The sequence below is a fragment of the Chenopodium album genome, chromosome 9, assembly GCF_948465745.1.
Source record: "Chenopodium album chromosome 9, dcCheAlbu1.1, whole genome shotgun sequence".
NCBI classification, from domain to species: Eukaryota; Viridiplantae; Streptophyta; class Magnoliopsida; order Caryophyllales; family Amaranthaceae; genus Chenopodium; species Chenopodium album.
In genome coordinates, this window is record NC_137842.1 from 38,452,568 (window position 1) to 38,479,066 (window position 26,499).

Sequence of the window (26,499 nt, forward strand, 5' to 3'; positions counted from 1 at the left end):
GCAAATTGAGATATTTCTTGACAAGAAAAGTAATGCATTGGCATTATTTTTTATTTTTTTTTGTCAATTTCAAACTTAATTTAGGCCTTCAAAATCTTAAAGGTACACGTTTCGACACTCATATAGAGAAAAATGTTATTTTTAATAATTAATAATTTTTTTAAAAAAAAAATATATCAAGACACGTGTCATGGTTAACCCTAATGACTAACAAAGCGACTAATTGAGCTAACGATTATTAGTCATTAAGGGCTTTTGGTGGGTCTTTACGAAACTCAGGGTTATATGGTGAATTTGAAAATGTTGAGTATTTTGTAAATTAAGTGATAACTTAAGGACATTTGATGAAAAAATTATTAAAAAAGTAATATTCTATTATATATTAGCTTCTCTTCCAAATTACAAACAAAATGGATAATAAAAGCATGCCGAATGGTTTGATATGTACGCTAAAAATTATAAATTCAAGTTAAAGTTTCTTAGAGGGTAAAAGATGAAGCTATAAAATATATAAATAAAAAATTTATTGCTATGACACAACTAATCATGTATGTCTTTGTCAAGTGCAATTACTAATTATACAATGTATCAAATTATGGAGATAATAAAGTTCGTTCTTTTGGGTCGTCGTTATATCATAACTAGAGGTATGAACAATCTTTAGGCTGGTAAAATAGGCCATAGCCTAATTGAACAAATCCTATAAGGTAAAACAGAGGGGCTAAATTGAGCATAAGAGAAATAGGCCCATGATGGACCTCATCACTCTAGCTGGTCGGCCATAAGGTATGGTTTGGAGGGCTTTGGGATTCCTAGCCTAGTTTAGTTATAATAAGATAATAAATAGGCTAGGTGTCTAGGATTTTGTGTAGAATATTTTTACTGTTAATAAAACCCGAGTTAGCAAACCCGAGACCTAACCCCTCAAACTTCCTCTCTCAACCACGGCTCTCTCCCCTCCATGCGCGGCCGGTGTGTGCGTGCGGTGGTGGTGGTGTTTGTGGTTTTCCCCCTTCACTCCACCAATCTAGTATTGGTGGACAGCTTGTTCAAATCCCGTAGACTAAGTAGAGGAGCAACGCTTGTGGCTCTATTCTCTCCCTAATTGTCAATCAATTTGCTACGTGGAGATCACGCTTCAAAGGTATAATTATATTATTCTTGTGTGTTATGCACGCGATCTTGTTTTAGGTGCTTATGAATATGTTTCATGAAATTCCACTTAGAGTACCTAAATCCCTACAAAAGGCTCTTAGACTAAACTATTCAAGTTAGACACTAAACTCTCCGTATTTTATTACTTGCTCCATTTCTCTAAAAACGGAATTTTAGGAGGAATAGTAGAAAGTATTAATATATGATGGAAGTGGGGTTCGTTGAATAATAAAAGAATCTAAAAAGCTAAAGTGAGTATAAGTGGAAAGAATATAAATATTAGAATATGATATAAGGGGACCACTAGTGGAGAGAAAATAGTAAAATATTGTTAAAGTTTACACAAAAATATGAAATAAAACAAGTAATTAAATATGGTCACAAAAATAAAGTGGAACAAGTAATATAATACAGAGGGGTTAACTATTTAAGTAACAGAGTTGTGATAAAAAGCGATATGCATTAATAATAATAATCTTATAAATACCCGGTTATACGAAAAAACTAGCGATGTAGCTAAATATGGTGCATGATAATGCATCAAATGTCAATGCATGAAGATGTATGCACCCACATGACAAAAAACGTCCAAAATATCCCTTGTAACTGATAGAAATGGTGTCCTTCGAACAAGTGTATTATTTCGGTAGATGGTTCAGAATTATTCAGTGAGGTCAAGTGATCGAAATGCCTAGGTGGAGGCCGCTTCCGATCAGTAATATTAATGTATAATTAATAGTACAGCTTAATCTTGACTGAACCCTTCGGGTCACACCCAAGCAACTAACGATCCAACACGACAAATTAATTCAGAAGGAATTAATGAGTCGCTCAAGAAATTAATATTCATACGTCGGAATTTGATCTTGGAGTGTCATAAGTCGAGTCAAATTAATTAAAGACGAGACGGTAAAATCACTAATTAATCAACAATTTACTAATACCCCTAGCATCAGAATGCCCCGAGCGAACCGAGTGCTTGGGGAAAAATGTGCTTAGAGCATATAACTTGCATGCACCAAGCCACGCACATAGCAGCAGCAGCCCACACATGTCTACGTGGCTTGCTGCACTTGTGTGCGGGGTAGGTGTGCTAGGCCATTGTTGTAGGTGCGCTAAGCACAACGCACTCAGCAGCAGCAAGCTAGCAGCGTGGCATGCTGGGCTACGTGTGCTAGCACTGGCACAGTAGCAGGCCTCGGCCAATAGCCCGCACTTGTGTGCGTGGCTTGCTGGGCGCGCCTTGGTGGCCAAGACTGGGTGCCACATCACAGCAGCCAATTGGGGCGTAATTGGTGTAGGTGGCCGGTTATGGGAGAGCTTGGGGATCAAGTTTTTTCCCCCCTTCCCTAGTTGTCCTTACCTAACCCTCTTCTAAGTGTGGCACTTATTGATTAATTAGTTGTTGGCTGTTTAATTTTATTTTTGATTTAAAAATAAAAGGAGAATATAGATTTTACCAACTCTCCCACATTGATGGGAGAAAGGATTTCACTCCTGAGTTTTCCTATAAATACCCAACTTGAGGTATGGGAAAACTTACTTGAGTAAGATTTAGAAAAGACATCTCCATTGAGAAAACCTATAAAATCATAATTACTCGAGTAGTTTGGTCGGACTTAGCTAACCTCCAAGTAATGGACCTAGTCAGGGTCGTATTGTGGGTGGATGCCGTAGCAGGTTATCGCCCGTTGCTAGACTTAAGCTTTCTCAAGTAAGAGCTCGGGGTACGAGCGAAGCACGCTTCAAAAGTAATTTCTTGTTTCCTTAATCCTTGTTAATTATGTCTTTTGATTATATTAATTTTGAGTTTGATCTTGGCTCGGGTTTATTTTTCATGATGAGTTGGACTCATCAAAACCTAACAGTGGTATCGGAGCCTTGCTCAATTATTTTTATAATCATAAATTTCAAGGTGTTTTTATGGCTTTATTTTTCTGGTTTTATGTTGCTAATTAGATTAGTAGCTCAGTTTTATTAATTTTAATCCCGTTTTAAAACTGATTATGGCTCCTAACCCAGATTTTCGCACAAAAATAGTGAATTTTGGGTGGAAAAGGCGTCCTGGACTGTGTTTTAGGCTGAAATCTGACCAGAAATGCCTTTTTTGAGGGATTTTTCGTTTTAACGAAAAATTTTAAGTTTTTCTAACCTTGAATGTTAATGGCATATTTATGGTGATTATGTATTTGGCTATTTCATTAATGTTTCTGCTTTTTTTAACCTCTTTAAGCATGGTTACTTGGTAGTAATTAGTGCTTGAAATATTGGTTAAGATTTTCACATAATTGCAAATCCATTGCATTAAGTGTGAAATTTTTTTTGGGTTTTTCTAAGCTATGCCCCTAAGGTAGTCGAGTTTCTAAGGTGTACCCATGATTTTTCAAATTTCTAAGTTGTGCCCCTCAACTCACTACCATTAATGAATGGTACCCTCCTTGGGAAATTCACATCACCTAAAGTTAACAATAAATTTAATAAAAAGATGATAAAAGGTAAGGAAATAATATGGGAAAGAAATCTTAACCACAACAACCCTAATAACGAAAACTAAAGCCACGAAATCACACTCTCAATTAACTTTTAAATAACTAATAAGGATACATTTTAGTATTGATAAGAAGTTTAAGGGCACGGCTTAGAAACTTTAAAAAGCATGGGTACACCTTAGAAACTCAACTATCTTAGGGGTATAGCTTAGAAAAACCCTCTTTTTTTTTTTTTTTTGAGTCTTTTAAGTACTAAAGATTCAATCTTTAATTATTTTAAGTGAGTGAAACTTTGAGTTACTAAATTCCATGAATTTTTGGTTGAACTTTTGATTTAATCATGTATTAATTTGATTGGAATCATAAAGTTTGAATCTTGTATAGAAATTTCATTAATCTTCACATTGGAAGATATAATTTTTCAAGGATTCACAATTTAAGTTTGGAATCTTTATTTGAATATTTGTGTTCATAATTCCAACTCCCCTTTATTTTGTCAATATCTAATGATTAATTTAAATTAATTAAATTAATAGTGAGTAATTGCTCTTGTTTATTTTATTGCACCAAGTTGAACAAATTTTATTAAAGAATGGTTCTTGGGAAAATTTTTGGTTGTGTGTACTTTGATGAATTTTTTTATTTAAGTCGGACTTGTATTAATTTTTTCATTTTTGCTCATTTAATTAATTCTAAAATTAATTTGGAATTAATAATGAAGTTACGCAAATTTTGGGTTAAAATTAATTTTAAATTAATAATGAAGTCACGCAAAATTAATTTGGTTGTGTGCACTAGTTTACGCGTGTTTGTGCATTATTACTTAAAATGCATGGGTCATTCACAAATAGTGAATGGATGAATGGAATGTATATTCTCCCGCAGATTTTATAAAAATGGCAACTAGCTAGTGGGGCCGGATTAGGATAGAAAATATAGACCGTGTTCCGTGATGTATTTTTGTAAATCTAAATATATACGGTCTGCTAACCGTTAAGTATTTTTGTACCTTAATATTTAGATTAGTCCCTATCGTAGATACTAGTATTTGCATGATTTTTGTTATGTCTTGAAGACGGTGGTTCTTGGAAGACGAAGCCATGAAGTTGCAAAAGGCGACCCTTGAAGACTTGAAGACTCAAGAACTAATGCTAGTTGCCAAATGCATCATTGTTTATGTTTTCGATATATATTTATGATTACATATATGTGAATTATATGTTAGATGCATGTTTAGGATTTTGAATGTTGTGATGATTAATTAAGTTCACTTAAATCAACTAACATAGAAACCCTAGGTCTCTAAAATATTAAGTAAAATTGCCATTCTAAAACAACATTTATCGACATATTGAGAGCAGTGATGGGCTAAGCCAAAGCGAGGCATCACTATTACTCCCTAGGATACGTAAGGCATACCGGGTATGCAAGTTGGTTTTGGTTATGCTCAACGATATAAGTGATGGAGCCCTAACATATCGTGGCAAAGTGGATAAGTTGTTGGGAGAGCATTAGATGCGACGATTTATCCAACCAAAAGTGGCTTGGAGCATTACCAAAGAGTTTCTTACCTTAGAAGATTGAGTGTTAAGACAAGCCAAAGAATTATTAACTCATTGTTTTTTTGGATCTTGGAATCGACTTATTCTCACCAAATGGGGACAATTCAATGTGTGAATAAGACGTTAAAATAAGTTTTATTAAAAATGCATGATTTCAATCTTATTTAAGTATTATGAATGGTTTTTCATTTAAAATTCTTTTAATTATAGAATCATGTCTTCAACTAACGACAACAACCTAATGTGCCCAGAACCTCCCAAAAATTTACCATTTTGCCTGAACTTGGTGAACTTTAAGGAGTGGGAAGAAGAACTCTGAAAGACCCTCCGAAATTGCTACCAAGAGCACATTCTTTACATACCCATCCCGAGTTTCTACTCAAAAGAAGTTATGAGCAATGAAACTCATGAGGAGTGGAGTTGTGATTGCTAAGGAGTCTCAAGACATATAGCAAACTCCAACCTGGAACAATGGAAGGGGATGTTTAGGGTTGTTCATAACCGGGTACCCGGCTTTTCGGGTACCCGAAGATGCGGGTACCCGGCTTTGCGAGTAGTTGAAACAGCGGCTCATGACCTGACCCGCAAAAGCCGGGTACCCGTTTATCCCGGGTCGGGTCACGGGTACCCGAACATATAGCTTTTCAATTTAATTAAATAAAACCTTAATTAAAATTATAGTCACATTCACAATGAAAATGAGTATTTGAACACTAATCATAACATTTGAAACTTACAATTCAACTATTCAATTAATTATCTCACAAAAATATCAATAATATTGATAATTAATTAAAATCACGTAATTTCTACAAAAATATATATACATATAAAAAAAAAAAAAGAGCAAGCTAGAAATTTTGGATTAAATTGGGTAGTACAAAGACTTGTATTGCATCAGTTTGGCATCATAAAACTCAACCTTGGCTTCAAATTTGGGATCCACAAGTCCACAACCCTAAATTAGGAAGATTAAAGATTTTCTAATTGTGGAGATTTGAAACATTAAGAGGACGAAACTCAAGAAGCATTAGGAAGACATTTAAGCTTGCAAAAGTTTACAAAGTTCAACAATGTCTCCAAGCCACCCCCGCCTCTTCCACGACCACCTCCGCCTCTTCCACGACCACCTCCTCTCGGCTTCATTAATCCACCACACGCACCCAATCCTTACCCATCGCCGCCATCGCCTCATCCACCGAAACCACCGCTTCTACTGTCAAATCAACCTCGTCTTGTAACACAATATTAATCCATCATTCTTATAAAAATCGACAAAATTAAATTAGTAGAATAATGAATTGGAGGAATGAATTGAGGAGAAATGGAATTTAATTAAAAATCAAATGAGTATTTGAGAGGAGAGAGGAGATAGAAGAGAGAAGTGGGGTGAGGTGCGGCTAAAGCCCATAAGTGAGTTAAGTAACCCTAAAGGAGTAAAGGGAAGAGAGTAAAGTGCAGCCAAGAAAAAAATAAATAAAATAATTCGAGTATTTAACGAGTACCCGCTACAGTCACAGGGCGGCCCATTACCCGACCCGCAAATTTGATATTTTAGCGGGTCGGGTACCCAACCCGTGAAAATCGAAAATAAATCAAAAAAACCCGTTGGGTACTTTGCGGGTCAACGGGTCGGGTTAAACGGGTTGGGTTTTTTTTAATACCCCTAGGGATTTTCTCCAACTATTTTTTGGACATGATCCTCAAAGCTCTAGCGGATATAGTCAATTTGAGAGTCACCAAGAGCATCTATGACAATTATGATGGTCTCGCGGAGGAAGTGATTTGTTCACTCTCCAACATGAAGATCAAGCCATCGCAAAAAAGGTGCCTAGCCAAGGAGAGGAAAGAGGTATTGGCACAAGTCTACAATGCTAGACTAAGACCAGAAATATCACTTCGAGCCCACGTGCTTCGAATGACAAGGCTTGCTTCGAATGACAAGGCCAGTGGAGGATGAGCAAGCTGCTCTCATGCTAGTGAGCTCTCTCTACCAGGGTTATATTGCATTGAAGATGCGGCTAACTGCCAATCGTGACAATTTCACTTTGATGGAGGTTGTCAATGAGCTTCAAATGGCCGACCCTTGCGGAAGTGATAGACTCAAGCTTTCTCTAAAGGCAAAGAAGAAGGAGTTCAAGAACAAGTCAAGGATGTGATGCTTCTACTGTAGTAGGTAAGGCCACTACAAGAGAGAATGCAGCATGTACCTGGAAGATGAGGCAAAGCTCAAGTATCTTCTTTGTAAACTACACTTGAATACAAGCAATTCATGAAGTATTAGATACCATTAATGACTCACTATATGCTCCTATTTTAGGAACAAAGTGAGAAGGGCTTACCAAGTGGATGTGGATGTACAAGGAGAAGAAGAAGTTAATCTTTCTAGAAGGCTTGTAATCACATAGTTTGTCTAGACATAGAACTTGTTTAAGTTTTTTTTAATGACCATACATTGATCTTTTGACGTTGGACGTAATAGTTTTCTTTTGATCACGAGACTATTGTTTTAAAGTCTTGAAGTTTATGATATGACATGTTTATCTAAAATATGGGCTTTCTTTAGACAAAGAAGTTTATAATGTAAATAATACCGCCAAGAAAGCTAAGACCATGGAGTCAAACCAAACGTACTTGTGGTATTGGGTCTTAGCCACATTAACATCAAACGCATCAAGAAACTTGTATAGGATGGTGTTCTTGACTCATTCAATTTGCAATCATTTGAGAATTGCGAAGGATGTTTATTAGGAAAGATGATTAAGAAGCCATTCTCCAAGTTCAGAGAAAGGGCAAGAGACTTGTTGAGCCTAATACACACCGATGTATGTGGACCAATGAGCTCCACCGCAAGAAACGAACATCGGTATTTTTATCACCTTCATAGACAACTCTAATTGATATGGCCATGTCTACCTTATATCGGATAAATCTGAATCATTTGAAAAGTTTAAAGAATTTCAAAGTGAAGTTGAAAATCAACTTGGCAAGAAAATCAAAGCCCTTCAATCAGATCGAGGTGGTGAATACTTGGCCAAGAATTCAATGACCATCTGAAAGAAAAAGTTATACTTTCAGAATTGACACCTCCAGGAACTCCTCAATGGAACAAAGTATCCGAAAGGAGAAATCGGACCTTGTTGGACATGGTACGATCAACAATGGGTCTTAGTGATCTTCCTATCTCTTTTTGGGGACACGCACTTCTAACTGCGACACTACACACTGAACAGTACTCGATCAAAAGCTGTAGAAAAGACACTATACGAGATATGGACGAAGAAACCTCCTATGTTGTCTTTTCTAAAGATATGGGGATGCAAAGCATATGTTAAGAAATAGATTTATGATAAACTTCATCCCAAATCTAACAAGGTTTACTTTGTAAGCTACCCTAAAGAAACCAAAGGGTATTACTTCTATGATAAATTCGAGAACAAAGTGTTTGTTGCTCGCGATGGTATCTTTTTGGAGAAGGAGCACCTTTCCAAAATGACAAGTGGGAGAAAAATCGAACTTGATGAAGTTTGAGAGGACGAGCAACAAAATTAGATTAACAGTCATAGTACTCAAACAACATCTGTTGACATTGGTGAAAATGTGCAAAGTCAAACCGACAATGCAAATGCTTAGTCTGTTACCCTGCGTAGGTCGCAAAGGCCGAGGTCTCAACCTGATAGGAATCTTGGTATTGTATTAACCGAGAATCAGGACATCCTGGTGATGGATGGAAACGAACCGGAAACCTACAAGCAAGCGATGGCGAGCACCGACTCTGATAAATGGCAAGAGGCCTTGAGATCTAAAATAGATTCCATGTTTGAAAATCAAGTATAGGACTTGGTTTACTTACTCGAGGGTTACACACCTATCAGATGTAAGTGGATTTTTAAATTGAAACCCAACAAAGATTGAAATGTATTCATTTACAAAGCTAGATTGGTAGAAAAGGGTTACAGGAAAATTCATGGCATTGATTACGATGAAACCTTTTCTTCGGTCGCAATGCTTAAATTTGTTTGGATCCTCTTAGCGTTTGCTGCATATGACAACTATGAAATATGGCAGATGGATGTCAAAACCGCCTTCCTCTATGGGATTTTGGAAGAAACTATGTACATGACACAACCTGAAGGTTTTGTGGACCTAAACAACGCTGGAAAGGTATGCAAGCTTAAGAAGTTCATTTATTAACTAAAACAAGCAAGAAGAAGTTGGAATCTACGATTCGATGAAGCCATCAGTATGTTTGGTTTTATCAAGAATCTAGAGGAATCTTGTGTTTACAAAAAGGTCAGTGGGAGTGACATCGTCTTCCTAGTCTTATATGTCGATGACATATTTCTCATTGGAAACAACATTCTAATGTTAGAGTCTGTAAGGCCAAGCTTGGAAAATGTTTTTCAATGAAAGACTTGGGAGAAGCTCGGTACATATTGGATATTAAGATCTATAGGGATAGATCGAAAAGGATGATTGGATTAAGCCAAAGTACTTAAATTGATAAGGTACTAGCACGATTCAAGATGCAAGAGGCCAAGAGAGGACACCTACCCATGTCACATGGCATGACCCTAAGCAAGAAGCAGTGTCAAAAGACACCTAGTGGGCGAGAAAGGATGAATCAGATTCCATATGCTTCGCTAATTAGATTAATCATGTATGCAATAATATGTACTAGACCATATGTATCGTATGCCTTGAGTGTTACGAGCCGATAACATTTAGACCTAGGACAGGTGCATTGGATCGAGGTCAAGAATATCCTAAAGTACCAAAAAAAGGAACAAGGACAAATGCCTGGTATATTGTGGCTTAGAAGAATTAATTGTTGAAGGTTATACAGACGCAAGCTTCCAGAATGACAGAGACGATTTCAAATCACAATCTGGATATGTGTTTTGTCTAAATGGAGGAGCGTTTAGTTGGAAGAGGGCCAAGCAGAACACAATTGCGGATTCTACAACAGAAGCCAAATACTAGGCAGCTGCTGAAGCAGCTAAGGAGGTTGTTTGGATTCGTAACTTCGTTGGAGAACTTGATGTTGTACCCTCTATCTAGGGTCCAATAGCCCTCTATTGTGACAACAATGGAGCTATTAGTGAGTCAAGGGAACATCAGAAGGTCAAACATGTCAAGCGGCGATTTCACATAAGAAGAGAATAGGAATCAAAGGGTGAAATCAGAATTTGCAAAGTTGGAACAGATGAAAATGTAGCTGATCCCCTTTCTAAAACTTTGCCTCAAGTAAAGAACAACAAGCACGTTGAGGCAATGAGAATCAGGCATGTTGGATTTTGGCTTTGACTTCCCTGTTTAGTGTTTTAATTAATTTTTAATATTTTGATGTAAGACACTAAGATGAACCATTCAGGCTTTAGAGTAATTTAAATTTCATGCAATTTTATTCCTCCATTTTCTATTTAATTTTGGTTTAGGATTAAATAATGAGTCCATTCGATTCTGAGAATATTCAAAAAGGGTATCAAGACCAGTCTTGGATAAAGAAACACCTATTAAGTGAACATTGAATATTATAATCGAAAATTATCCCTAATCGAGGTTATTTAAATCATGGAGATTAATGACTGCTTGAGATTAGTGTGTAGTTTTATTTATAGCACCGCTTTTTGTGCTACAAGGGCATGATTACTATGAATCATTTGCACAGGTATTAGTTTAGAACCATACTGAATCAACCTATGAAAATACTTTAAGAGAGACTAAAAAATCTTCATAAGTATACCTCTCATTGTGGCTATCAAAACCTCTTTCCTCGACCATGAGTATTGTGAGTTCTCTTGTTTGAGTACTAGTCCGTTTTTATGTTAGTCAAACGTCTACCGTACATGGAGACTATAACAGTAATACTCAAGTGGCTAGATCCTTTTAGTAAGAGAAGATACATTACAAGACTGGGAATGTCTCTCTACTAATAATAAAGAAGATGCCTTTGTTGTTTACAAGGCCTCTCGAAGAGCGAGACTGTGAAATTGCATGGTCGTGCTCGGATGGATTTTAGAAATTATCTGTTTGTCGACGGTCGGAGTCGAATATCGAGAAACACTTCTGGACGTAATAAGGATGACGAATAAATCTTGCCTTATAGTTCATGAAGAGACTTTAAGCGACATAAGAAAAAGTCTATACACAAAAGCGCACTTGTCCGGAAGGACAAGTTGGAGATTGATAGGAATGGTGTCCTTCGAACAAGTGTATTATTCTGGTGGAGGGTTCAGAATTATTAGAAAGGTAATTATTCAGTGAGGTCAAGTGATCGGAATGCCTAGGTGGAGGCTGCTTCTGATCAGTAATATTAATGTATAATTAATATTACAGCTTAATCTTGACTAAACCCATCGTGTCACACCCTAGCATCTAACAATCCGACACGGCGAGTTAATTCGGAAGGAATAATTAATGAGTCGCTCGAGTAATTAATATTTAGACGTCGGAATTCGAGCTTAGAGCATCGAAATCAAGCGTCGTAAGTCGAGTCGAATTAATTAAAGACGAGATGATAAAATCACTAATTAATCAACAATTTACTAAAATACCCTTAGCATCGTAGTGCCACGAGCAAATCGAGTGCCAGGGGCAAAATGTGCTTTAGAGCACATAACTTGCATGCACATGCTGCGCTTGTGTGCGGGGCAGGTGTGCTAGGTCGTTGCTGCTGGCGCGCCAAGCACAACACAACCAACAGTAGCCAGCTAGCATCGTGGCGTGCTAGGATGTGTGTGCTAGCACTGGCACAGCAGCAAGCCTCGGCCAGCAGCTCGCACTTGTGTGTGTGGCTTGCTGGGCCAAGGCAGCAGCAGCACACACCCCATAAAGCCACGGCAAGGCCCAGCTAAGGCACAAGGCCGCCAGCTGAGCGCGCCTTGGTGGCCAAGGCTGGGTACCACATGGTAGCAGCCAATTGGGGGGTGATTGGTGTAGGTGGCCGGTTATGGGGAGAGCTTGGGGATCAAGTTTGCCCCCCCCCCTTCCCTTGTAGTCTTTACCTAACCCCTCCTCTAAGTGTGACACTTGTTGATTAATTAGTTGTTGGCTATTTAATTTTTATTTTTGATTTAAAAATAAAAGGAGAATATTGATTTTACCAACTCTCCTACATTGATGGGAGAGAGGATTTCACTCATTAGTTTTCCTATAAATACCCAACTTGGGGTATGGGAAAACTCACTTGAATAAGAGTTAGAAAATGCATCTTCATTGAGAAAACCTTTAAACTCATAATTACTCGAGTAGTTTGGTTGGACATGGCTAACCTCTAAGTAATAGACCTATTCGGGGTCGTGTTGCGGGTAGATACTGTAGGAGGTTATCGCCCGTTGTGAGACATAAGCGTATACAAGTAAGAGCTCAGGAAACGAGCGAAGCATGGTTCAAAGGTAATTTCGTCTTTCCTTAATTCTTATTAATTATGTCTTTTGATTATATTAATTGTGAGTTTGATCTTGGTTCGGGTTTTATTTTCCACGATGAGTCGGACTCATCAAAACGCAATAGTAACCACCTAATATATCTAGACTAAGTTATAACACGTAATTTGGAAATGATTTCCCCTTCTTTTGCAAATTAACATAAAAATAATACTAATAACTCAATCATAAACACATAGGACCTTACGTTAGACATTTTCCCTCAAAAACAATAGGTGGAGCAATTGAAGCCAAAATGCAAAAGCCGATGTGAACCTGTAAAGAGAAAACAAGCATCACTAGCACGAATATTAATAAGAAATCATCTTTTCACATGAAAAACAACTTCTTACTGAATAGGCAATGAAAAACCATCCAAACTTCAAAGCGCTATCCGTCCTGTTATAATAAAAGAAATTATACAATCACATGTGTCCAATTTAGGTTATACTTGTACATAATATCTCAATGATCAAGTCGTTATGTGTGTTTTCCATCTAAAGGGCATAATGACACTAGTGAGAAAATGTCTTTTGCTAAAGTTTTTTGTAGGGGTATTAGTTGTGGCTTTGAACTGCAAAATAAGGTTCATCACATTGTGTAGGCGTCGCTCGATGTGCGCCTACGTTAAAGCATGTTATGAATATGCTTGGCACTCTTGGGAAGTGGGAATTGACGTATACGATTAGGGACAAGGAAAGTAGGGAGCCGTCAACAAGTTTTTAAGGAACTTGTAAACCGTTCACGGATCATAAAAGACAACCACGAATAAGGGACAACGATAGGCAACAACGATTGACCCGTGAAGGTTACACTCCATTCATAATCCATGAGATTACTAACTCCATATGGTTCGGAACCAATAAAGGAGGATCGGGGATGATGGTACGAAGTGAGTCATGGAGTCACATTCGCCCGTATTGGCCTCTACTCGATTCTTATAGTGAAAAGTGATTCCTGCGATCTCAAAGGCATACAAACAAAATATTCAATTTGCTCCAAACTATTATTAAGCTAAATTGGTTTAATATTAATCAACACATAATTCTAAAATATCGTGATCACTTTATTAAATAATAAGCTTAAAAAAGAACCTAAACCGGTTGTCCAAATTATCTTATTAGGCGTGATTTTCAATTACATATTCCCTTTAACATGCAATATGGTGATCAATAAATAATAATATAATTAACATTAATATTGGAAGCAATTTAACCATAATCCTAACAATATAAAATCGTTAGAAAAATAATAGAAATAAAAGGAACATAATTCTTACTTTGATTCTGTTTGCTTGCAACTACAAAATAATAAACGAGTTAGTAACTTCAAGGAAATAATAATGGAACAATAATTAAATTAAATTAAATAGAGTAGAGTTGATTTGGGGCCAAACCCTCAAACAGTTCTACCTTTCACGCCTTGGCTTAAGGACAGAACCACGAGTAAAGTATGGACTCCTTGGAGTGCTTGAAGAAGGAATTTTAAAAGAAGAAGGGTAGGCTAGTGTCTAGGCTAGAGCATAGAAGAGAGAAAAAACTAGAGAATTCATTGATGCCCCGTACATCAGAAATGAGGGGGTATTTATAGAAAAAATGTGCTGAGGGAACACACGGAACCCTAAAATGATAAAAACTCTAAAAAAGTATCCCGTGACACGGGAAACATTCCCGTGACACGGTGCAAATTTTGTGTGACGCGGGAAAGTGTTAGTAAATGGGTGAGAAAACGCGTTAAGGGTTTACGCGGAAAGGACACGAAAATTCCCGTGTCATAGCAGGTTTCCCGTGTCACGGGAAATCCCACTGTCAGACGGGATAGTTTCCCGTGACACGGTGGATAGCTGCCGTGGCGCGGGAATTTTCAGCCCGCTTTTCTGTCTAAATTCATTTTTAACCCTAATTTCGTTCAGCATTTTAAGTGTCGATTGATAATTTCGGGCCTTTTTCTGATTTATTGTTATTTGGGCTAAAATAAGAAAATAAGTAAATAAAATAAATAAAAGGTTTGGGCCAAAAATAAATAATAAAACAATAAAATTAAAAAAAAAAAGTTTGGGCTAAAATTAAATAATAAGTTTGGGCTGAAATTAAAACTATGCTTTGACCAAATATTAAGACTGATCCATGGACTATTCAGAAATTGAATTTAATTAAATACGATTCTTTAAGCACTCTCGGGATTAAATACTGAACCCGACCAATAGTGACGGTGAAAGGTTGTTCATCATCGAGTTTGGTTTTGGGGAGACATTTTTAGGTGTCTACAGAAGGCCCCACTTTGACTGAGTTTGTAGAAACGTCGGTTTCGAAAACGATAGTCAAAGTAGCCGATAGGGACGGAGAATGATTTAAGACGTTCTACAATCCTAAATCACTCTAATACGCCGATACCTGCAGAAAAATGTTAGTTCCACAGATAAAAGAGTAAAGGGATAGAATGCTTATCTAACACCAGTGTATCGGTGACAAATAAGTTTGGTAGCTTCTTATACTTGAAGGAATCCACCGGATAACGTTCGTTGAAACGCTTTCCATGCCTGAGGAAAGCCGATAGATGAATTTGGTAGTTTTCTAAGCCTGAAGAAACCTACCGGATGACACTTTCCATGCTTGACGAAAGTTGTCAAATGATTTTGGCGTTTTTCTATGCTTGAAGAAATCCACCGATAATGCTTTCCATGCTTGAGGAAAGCCGACAAAGGAATTTGGCGGTTTTCTATGCTTGAAGAAATCTACCGGATAATACTTTCCATGCTTAAGGAAAGTCGACAGATGATTATATTGCAAGTCTCTATGTATCGAGAACCTTGCGTCATGAAATGATGGTGGTTCGATTGTCCCCGAACGTGGGCTGTAGATGGTCCGCTTGTCCCCGGACGTGGGCTGTAGTTGGTTCGCTTGTCCCCAAACGTGGGCTGTAAATGGTTCGCTTGTCCCCGAACATAGGCTGTAGATGGTCTGCTTGTCCCTGGACGTGGGCTGGTTGAGACCCGCAAAATAAAATTTGCCAGGGGACTCGTATAGACTATGATTGACTTGACCAACTGACTTGACATGACATGGCATGACATGTGTATGACTTGTGATTGTGTGTGTCTTGAGTGAGTGTGTGCACTGACACAAGCAATTAAAAATGCAAAAGCAAAAATTTTCCGTCATTTTTGTCATGAGTGGAGGGGACCGACTTTCTCCCGAAAAAGAAAGACATGAAAAATGAGGTTTTGTTTTTTTAAAACTTCCCTAAAATAAATGTCATGATAAAAAAGGGAAGAAGTTTTGAACTTCCTTGTTGAGCAAGACGAAATGAATCACATGGATTTTTTTCTTGTAATATTGAATTGCTCGTCTTGAGTATAATGTATGCATGATGCATATTCTTAGGCTAGGAGGCTAAGGACAATTACATCATGTGACACGATAGATGAATGAACTTAGGTCATGGAGCTAAGCATCATATATGGTGTAAAGAAACGATCTTGAACGTCACTTAGGTCTTGAAGCTAAGCACGTATATAGATGAAGTGATTATGAACGTTGCTTAGGTCAAGGAGCTAAGAACGATATGCTTTGTATTATTACAAATCATTGATATGGAAATGTTACTCAGCACATTATGCGATGCATGAAACAATGAACATTGCTCAGGTCAAGAAGCTAAGCAAGTATACAATGTTTCTTATGATGAATGTTGTCTTGAAAGATGATGAAGCATGCGCGGTAGGGAAACAAGATTTCATGATAAAGGGTTCCTAAGAGAAAGATGATACGGATATGTATGTGTGAAAGAAGTGTGTGAAAGTGATACTAAGGTGAGGCTGCAAAGGTTATGGGGATGGAAATATATGTGTGAAGAGTCAAAGATGATGACTCTTTAGGTTGGGTAAGCTAACATGATGTGGGTTCAAGCCCCCAAGTCTAGCTCTAAATGGGTAGGGATATAGAGATAAGCATTGGATATTCTTTGACTCGATCATGCATAGATATGAATGTGGCCGCACCTCGATGTGAGGTTGCCTACGTATCCGTTAGGAATCAGGCCGAACGTAGCTCTAACCGAACTTTGCACAAGTGTATGTACACCTCAAAGAGGTCTTTCAAGGGTTGTAATGTTGTTAAGTTGATGGTTTAAGGAAGAAAGAGGTAAAAGGCTCAAGACCCGAGAGAAGCCCCCAAGATGTGTAATTGTGAATTTGAAAATTTTGAATTTTGCAAGTTTATTTTCAACACATTTAATTTTTTGCTTTGATTTTTTTATTTTTTTTTTTTTTTTCATTCTTTTGAATCAATGTAGGCAATCTCAGATCATGCGGTCCATCACTCACTTAGCATTCATGTTTCTCAGGCACGGTGCCGAGCACTCGATGAGAGACGCAATTTGAGACGTGTTCATATCAAAGACATTGGAACACTTGCCTTTAGACATTGTTTTTTTGTTGCTTTGCTGCTTTTTTTTTTTTTACTTGCTTTTTAAATGTTATACAATTACATATCTTCCAATCCCAGGGTTAAGTAAATGTGGGTTGAAGAAATGAGGACCAAACGTTAGACGAGACTCAAAATGGTTGATGAAGAAATGGAATGTGATTGAACGGTTAACAGGGAATGACAGGGTTGCAAAGGTGCCTCAAGTCATTGGTGTAACTTGGGTGTAGTTCGGTAATTGATTTTTTATTTATTTATTTATTTATTTATTTGAGAATGAATGAATGAATGAAAAAAATCTATGATCGAGATGTAAAGGAAATTTTCTCATTTTATTAATGGAAAAGGTGAACGAAACACATGAAACATATAAAAATTCAAAATGGAAAACCTATGCTAGACATGAATGGGGGAATGGAGATGAATGACAAAAAAAGAAATCATGAAATCTTGCACAAAGGATCTGTTGTGCGCCTTGTGTTCATTACTTCTTGCCGCCTGGAGGGGCAGGAAGTTTGTTTGCATCCACCAAGTCTTAAATGACGTCCTTCAAATTCCAACATTGCTCGGTAGTGTGGCCCCTGCCTTGATGGTACTTGCAATGGGCATTGGAATTCCATTTGGCGCTCCTTTCTTCAGGTTTTGGCTCTGAAAATGGCCCAATAGGTGTGATCAAGCCTTGACCGTACAGGCGATCAAAGGCCGCATCATAAGTCATTCCTAAAGGAGTGTAAGTTTTTTTCTTCTTGGGCAATGGAGCATCAAGAGCTAACACTTCATTGAGATCAACTTGGCTTATATTGTTGGTAGTATTTTCGTGCTTAGAAGACGAAGAAGAAGGATGGTCGTTCTTCTTGTTTTTCCAAGTGTTATTATTGTTACTACCAGCAGTCTTTATAAGCTCATCCTCGATATTGATGCCGATGTCGTATACAACTTCGAAAGTGTTCAGTGGAAGAAATTTGAGATGTTCCCTATACTTGTGAGTCAGATTTTGAATAAAGAGGCGAACCATCTCTCTTTCTTTGGGAGGATCTACCAAGAGTGAAGCCGTTTCCCTCCACCTGTTCAGATAAGCGATGAAGCCTTCATTCTCTTTCTGTTTGAGAATGGAGTGTTCACGTTCAGAAGTTTTGGTTTGAATGTTACACTTATAATGATTCATGAAACTGTCGGTGACATTTTTCCAAGTCACAGTATGCTTGGCATCTAAGGAATAAAACCATTGTTGGCAAGCATGTTCTAAGGAGAGAGGGAACACCGTAGGGAAGAGTGTTACGTCCAATCCCTTAAGAGCCATGGTTGCAGAGAACGCCTTCAAATGGAATATTGGATTGTCAGTAGGCTTGAACTTTGGAATATCAGCAGTGGAGAACTTTTCAGGGAGTTTGTCCTTAACATCCAAAGGAGTGGGAGGTCATTCCACATAAGTGAAATCCTCAGAAATCTTACTCATTTGTTCCTTCAGTTTGTCAAGGGTGGAAACAGTGACCTTGTTTTGTTCCAGGGTAGTGACCCTAGTGGTAAGGGTTTGCATCATTGAAGACAGTGCCTCGATGGATTTGTTGATGTTCTCAATATCTTCTTTAGTGGCCATTGAAAGGTGATGAGTAATGGAGATGGCAAAGTTCTCTTTGAACGCCTATTAGATCTGAGAGAATGTTGCGGTAATGATTCGAACCATATTAATCTATCCATGTTCCTTGACCAAGTACTGTGAAATAAAATAATTCACTTAATTGTTTAACTCATTGCTCAAGATATGAAAGGAAGGAAAAAATAGACATTTGAAAACAGGTGAGAAAACTCCACTCGTTTTTTATTATGACGAAAAAAGGGTGCATGAACCTAATATACGATCATAAACGACCTGGGGCACGACTCGAGTCATAACATAAAGAAAGTGTGTGGACTATACTTGACTCGTGAGTGACTAAGTGATGTTATAAGACTCGTGGTATGATCGTATAGCTAGACAATAACAAAAATGACTGACACGAGGACCAAATTAACACGGAAGACTTAAAAAACGCTGACTAGACTTATTTCAAGGGCACCGTGACACGGGAAACTGTACCGTGTCACGGTACAAGCTGCCGTGACGCGGTGGTTTTTTTTTTCTTTTTATTTTTGGAAATCCACCGTGCCACAGTGGAAATTGTCGTGACACGGTAGAGTTTCCCGTGGCTCAGCAGACTTTTTTTTTTTTTGGAAATCCACCGTGTCACGGTGAAAATTGCCGTGACACAGTGAACTTTCCCATGGCACGGTGGATGCTAACGTGGCACGGGAATATTTTTTTATTTTATTTTATTTTTTTTTTGGAAATCCACCGTGTCACGGTGTAAATTGTCGTGACACGGGACACGGTGAACTTTCCCGTGTCATGGTGGATGCTGACGTGGCACGGGAATATTTTTTTTTTTTGCTAATTACTACGTGAGTACAGTCCATTGGCAATCGTTAATCCACCATAGACAAAGAAAGATCGTTAAGGTTAGGATCAAAACGACCAAATATAAAACACGTAGGCACAATGATGCAAAGAATAGTTCGTAACCTAAGGTCAAGTTCTATGTTCGACTATGGTCAGGTTTATTTGGTGTCAATAGGGTACCATGTTTAAGAGTTTGGACGCGTTAGCAAGGCAGCCTTCCTTAAGGGTGTATGCGAACGGGCGGCTCCGCGAGTTCGTGATGAAATCGAACTCGACTCCATGGTTTGGGTGGATTTGATAACTCGGATGAACCCTTATTACCATGAGCGTTTTTGGGTTGATAGAGCTTAAATCCCCCGGGGCTAAGACGCATGTAGAACACACACGTTTTTTCAGAAAAATCAAAGGAAGTTGACTGTGAGAAGAGAAAACAAGCCACCGGACTGATTTTAGGACTGCCGTGACACGGCAGATATTCCCGTGCCACGGTACTGCACACCGTCAGACGGTGTACTTCACCATGACACGGTAGGTTCTGCCGTGGCACGGCAGTCAGAAAATCTGACTAGTGCCTTGTTTTCCTTCGTACGCAATCAAGTTATTCAATTTTTCCTACGCGACGTTAAAACGTCTATGCTTATGCAAAAATGCCAAATTAATCACAGGAATATTTTTCAAGAATCTTTCACGTCTCATCCACTCATCTTAATTAAATACCGATCACTCAAATCGATAAATAACCAAGAATCCTCCCTAGTGGAGTCGCCAAATTGTAGGCGTCGCTCGATGTGTGCCTACGTTAAAGCATGTTATGAATATGCTTGGCACTCTTGGGAAGTGGGAATTGACGTATACGATTAGGGACAAGGAAAGTAGGGAGCAGCCAACAAGTTTTTAAGGAACTTGTAAACCGTTCACGGATCATAAAAGGCAACCACGAATAAGGGACAACGATAGACAACAACGATTGACCCATGAAGGTTACACCCCCTTCATAATTCATGAGATTACTAACTCCATGTGGTTCGGAACCACGAAAGGAGGATCGGGGATGATGGTACGAAGTGAGTCATGGAGTCACATTCGCCCGTATTGGCCTCTACTCGATTCTTATAGTGAAAAGTGATTCTTGCGATCTCAAAGGCATACAAACAAAATATTCAATTTGCTCCAAACTATTATTAAGCTAAATTGGTTTAATATTAATGCAACACATAATTCTAAAATACCGTGATCACTTTATTAAATAACAAGATTAAAAAAGAACCTAAACTGGTTGTCCAAATTATCTTATTAGGCATGATTTTCAATTACATATTCCCTTTAACATGCAATATGGTGATCAATAAATAATAATAGAATTAACATTAATATTGGAAGCAATTTAACCATAATTCTAACAATATAAAATCGTTAGAAAAATAATAGAAATAAAAGGAACATAATTCTTACTTTGATTCTGTTTGCTTGCAACTACAAAATAATAAACGAGTTAGTAACTTCAAGGAAATAATAATAGAACAATAATTAAATTAAATTAAACAGTTCTACCTTTCACGCCTTGGCTTAAGGACAGAACCACGAGTAAAGTATGGACTCCTTGGAGTGCTTGAAGAAGGAATTTTGAAAGAAGAAGGGTAGGCTAGTGTTTAGGCTAGAGCATAGAAGAGAGAAAAAACTAGAGAATTCATTGATGCCCCGTACATCATAAATGAGGGGGTATTTATAGAAAAAATGTGCTGAGGGAACACACGGAACCCTAAAATGATAAAAATCCTAAAAAAGTATCCCGTGACACGGCAAACTGTACCGTGACACGGGAAATCCCACCGTCAGACGGGAAACATTCCCGTGACACGGTGCAAAATTTTGTGTGACGCGGGAAATTTTTAGTAAACGGGGGAGAAAACGCGTTAAGGGTTTACGCGGAAAGGACACGGAAACTCCCGTGTCACAGCAGGTTTTTCGTGTCACGGGAAATCCCACCGTCAGACGGGATAGTTTCCCGTGACACGGTGGACTGCTGTCGTGGCGCGGGAATTTTCAGCCCGCTTTTCCGTCTAAATTTATTTTTAACCCTAATTTCGTTCAGCATTTTAAGTGTCGATTGATAATTTCGGGCCTTTTCTGATTTATTGTTATTTGGGCTAAAATAAGAAAATAAGTAAATAAAATAAATAAAAGGTTTGGGCCAAAAATAAATAATAAAACCATAAAATAAAAAAAAAGTTTGGGCTAAAATTAAATAATAATAAGTTTGAGCTGAAATTAAAACTATGCTTTGACCACATATTAAGACTTATCCATGGACTATTCAGAAATTGAATTTAATTAAATACGATTCTTTAAGCACTCTCGGGAATAAATACTGAACCCGACCAATAGTGACGGTGAAAGGTTGTTCATCATCGAGTTTGGTTTTGGGGAGACATTTTTAGGTGTCTACACATTGTATTCTTCATTTGCCAACCCATATGATATAAGTTAAGAAGTTTTCATGAATTGGCAATCAAATATTTTTTTTATACATGTGATACTCAAGGTATGTACTATTGATCTTTTTTTTAATTTATGTTTAATAGATTAAAAAAAGACGAGCAATAATAAATTTCTGCTTAATTCACTTCATAAAAACAATAAGTTACTATATAAGTTTGAATTATGTTTTAACAAAATTAGTTGAGGCAAGTTCAAATAAGTCAAATCAAAAGGTTTTGTGTGAGTCCGTTTCACGTGAGTCCATCACCACCACAACTCCACCACCACCGATCCAAAAGAGCCCAAACCCAGACCTTAATTGCAGTATAAAGAGATTGAGAAGCAGCAATCTATTGATAAGTCTGCTTCTGAAAACGATTAACCGTAGTAGTAAAAGCTCGAATTTCGAGCTCGATTTGCTTTTGATGGAGAAATGATTCTCGAACTCCGCCATTAACAGCGGCAAACAAAAGCTCTGAAATTAATTGATATATTGCAATTATGTCAAATTCGATACACCGCCATTATGTCAAATTGAGAGTAATTGATAGATTGCAATTATGTCAAATATGATACTCGATTCAAATTACGGCTCTAAAAGTACATGATTTCTGCAACTAATGTGAGTTGCAGAAAAAGAGGAGAAAGATGGTGGGTTGTTGAGGAGAGAGAAAGAGAGGAAGGAAGGAGGGGTTTTAATACCTGACCTTTATAATCTATTTTTTGATATATATATATATAACCTATTTTCTGATATATTTAACCTATTTTCTGACAATTATACTATAGTATCTGATATTTATAATCAAATATCTGAGCATTATAATCTAATTTTTGACCATTATAATCTAATATCTGACTGTTATTAGCTAATTTCTGACTATTATTACCTAATTTCTAACCATTAAGATTTTTTTTTTCCTCAATTTTTTTTTTTTTTTTTGTTTGTATGACCGGACTCACATGAGTCCGTTCTACACAAAACTTTTACAAGTCCAATATATTTGAATAAAATATATTGTTATGAATAAAGTATTATACATTCATGGAATAACATGCAAATGTTTTATCTTTTATACCTACCATAATTGCTTGCATCCATGTTTTCAAATAGCTATATAAGTTAATGAAAATATACGTAGACGTAAATTCATTTTTTTTTTTTTTTTTTGTAACAGAGATGCATAAATCTAGTTATATGAGAAGGGAATTCCATGTATATTTTCAAAAGAGTTTCATTACCAAAAAAAATAAAAAAAAATAAAAAATCTTAATTACCCTACAAAATTGGGTCACTATGTTAATTCTACTTTTTTTTATTATACTAGATGAACCCCGTGCGATGCACGGTTTGTTAGTATTTTTTTAAAAAATATTTTACATATTTATGTGATTAAAATTGTTATTATATTAGTATTAAAATATTAGATTTAATTCCTAATCTCAAAATTAATATTTTGTATTTAATTAATTTAAATTATAAAATTTCATTCGTCAAATTTGCTTACGTGGCGTTTGAATTATTTGATTGTTAAAGAAATTAATAATCTCTTATTTAATTGGCTACAACTTAAATTTATAATACTACATGGCGTCCTAAGAAAATTGAAGCCCGTGCAATGCACTAAAATTGGTTATATATTTAGATAAAATTCCTAATGTCAAAATCTCATTCGCCAATTTTGCTTACGTGGCATTTGAATTATTTAATTATAAAAGATTATTTAATTGGCTACTATTAAAATTTAAAATCCTACATGTGGCACTAAGAAAATTAGATCCTACGTGACTCCCTAAAAACTCGGGGAAAATATATATATATATATATATATATATGATATAACGTGTTTAATTAAGTTATCAAACTTGCAATTATATATATATATATATAATTGCAAGTTTGATAACTTAATTAAACCACATTATATCGTAACAAAGTTATGTTATAGTTGGGATGCCTTTCATGATAAAGCCACAAATTTAGTTACCTTTGTTTTATATTTCAAATAGTTTATGATACTCAAATGGCTTAATGTTTTAATCCCAAGGATAGTTCTGTAGGTTTTTGTATGATTAAATTGTGTATAAGACTGGCATAGGGTATTAATACTATTAGTCCCATTTAGTATGATCACTTTGATCTAGTAGCCCACTAATTGAGGGTTTGATCTCCTCGAGTGATATGGTGTACTTTTCAATGTCCAAATTTTATAGTGATAATGTAATTAGATAACACTTCCATATCCATATGTAAACTATGGGATTATTATGGAGACTTGTAACTATTACCCTCCTCTAAAAGCCTTGTGATTTTGGTGTGAGATAGTTTGATTAGTAAGTACATTGGTAATACGCGCGGTACCTCTTAGTCTGGATTGAATTAACATGGATGAGAAATATCGCCTAGGTGTAGGTGATGAGTGCCATATATGGCACTTTTAGAATAGGATTTTAGCTTTGTTTTCACTCAATTTATAGCTCTTACAATCAATAAACTCTTGAATTCACTTCTTTGAGTCCTTATTTAAGAAAAGGTGGTGTTTGAAATGCATTTTTTGTGCTTCATTTATTTGTTTCTTCCTTTGTGCTTTCACTTGTGTTTCCTTCCTTGTGTTTAGGCACTAGATCAAGGCTGGAACCCTTATTTAAAGTCCTGTTAAATAATTTTGAGAAATGGAGACATAATTCATGTTAATTAATTATATTACTTAGGCAAAGGTGTTGTGTATAATTAATAAAGAATATTAAAGCAATTAACCTTGATTAAAGGTTGATAAAGAACAACTCAAAACTCTGGTTTCCTGCCCCTGTACATCGCCCGGTCAGACGCCCGATCGTGGTGGTGCTCGCCCGATCGGGCGCGAGGGTAGTCTGGAAATTGTAATCTTCGCCGCCCTATCGGGCGCGAGAATGGATTTCTGGAGTTTGGGGCAGCCGCCCGATCGGGCCACCACTGCCCGATCGGGCGGCAGCGGGCCCGATCGGGCGCGTGTCAGAGAGTAAGTTGAAACTGACGGTTTCGTCAGTTTTGCTTGAAGGATGTCGTGGCTGTTGGCAAGGATTATGCTTTAATATATATATGTTCTAAGAACATATGTTGAAGAGACTTAAGAAAAAATCAGAAGTTTATTTTTTCTTAAAAACCTCTTTGCAACTTATTATCATCATCATAAATCCAAAGGCTTATATACATTGAATTGTAATCATCCTACTTGCGATTGTAATTGTTTCTTCGTTGTATCTCCTAAGTAATTTTCCGTGAAACCCGGTTGTAGTATAGGGTCGGAATTATACTTTTGGAAAAGTGATTTTGTTCACGCCTCGAAGTTTTCCGTTCTAATTTGTTTGCTATTTTTGTGACCCTTGATCATACACGAATTCCCCAACAGGTCCTTCCTATAGATTTTGGAAATCTTTGAGTATAGCTAAAGGTCTTTAAAGAAGTCAACATACAAAAGATATCTCATGAGCCTTGTCATGCACTCACCAAGAGTGACAATTTGGAGTAAAATATTTCTAACTGGCATCACTGAGCCATGGCGCGCGCGCACTACAATCGCATGAACGCTATCCTGCTCTGAGCTCATACCCGAAGCAGCCACATACCCTAGGCTTGTGCGTGTTATGCGCGCATGAGCAAGATATGACCCACTTCCAATGCGTAGTAGCTTGGCCACGTGCGCGTTTTCTTGTGCGACAACCATCTTTAATCTTCTTTTTCTCTTTTTCTGTAAAAAAGGCTCTACCTCTTGTAATTACTAACTAAGCTCATTTTAGGACTTTGACTTTAAGCTATTTTAGAGAGAGAAAGTGTAGAATTAAACACTATTTTCTTCAAATTTCAATCGATTCAAGTTTGATTTCAATTTGCAATAAAAGCTTATTTATATTTCTTTCTATTATTTTCAATCCTTGGTTTAATTTTGTTGTTTGATAATTTTGATGGTTAATTTTCATACTTTGATTAGTGATTTGGTTGGTTGCTTAATTCCTTTGGCTTAATTAATCATGAGTAGTAAGTAGATTTTAAGATATGGATAGAATGAAGCATGCTTGATTGGTAATTGAGTTTGATATTTGGAAATTGATCAATAATTACCATTAGATTAAATAGATTAGATAAGGTTTGCATGTTACTTGCATGGATTGGTCTAGCTTAGCTACCCTTAATTGTAAGTATAATTATATTGCATTGCTGATATTGATTGAAGTGGGAACCTATGTTGCGATCACCTTAATTAGATTAATTTGATTGTGATATTCTAGTTTTTTCCCCAATGGAGAGATCTTGGGTGAGATAGCTTGAAGATAGTTATCAAATAAATTTTAATTGCTTAGTCTTCACTAGTTTCGATTGATTGATTCCCCATTTGTTGATGAACAGGATTGCATATGGATCTCAATTCCCTATCACTTTTAGATTCCATATTCACCCTAATTAGATTAATTGAATTTTTGACTTAGCATAGATTAACCTTCAACACTTGATTCCGGTTTTAGCTTGATCATAAGTCAGTTTCAATTTTC

General features: G+C 36.8%; 1 pseudogene; it reads right to left on the minus strand.

Annotated features, from left to right (window-relative positions):
* The window catches only part of LOC145558516 (secretory carrier-associated membrane protein 1-like), a 196,802-nt pseudogene that overhangs the window by 100,326 nt on the left and 69,977 nt on the right, over positions 1-26,499 (minus strand).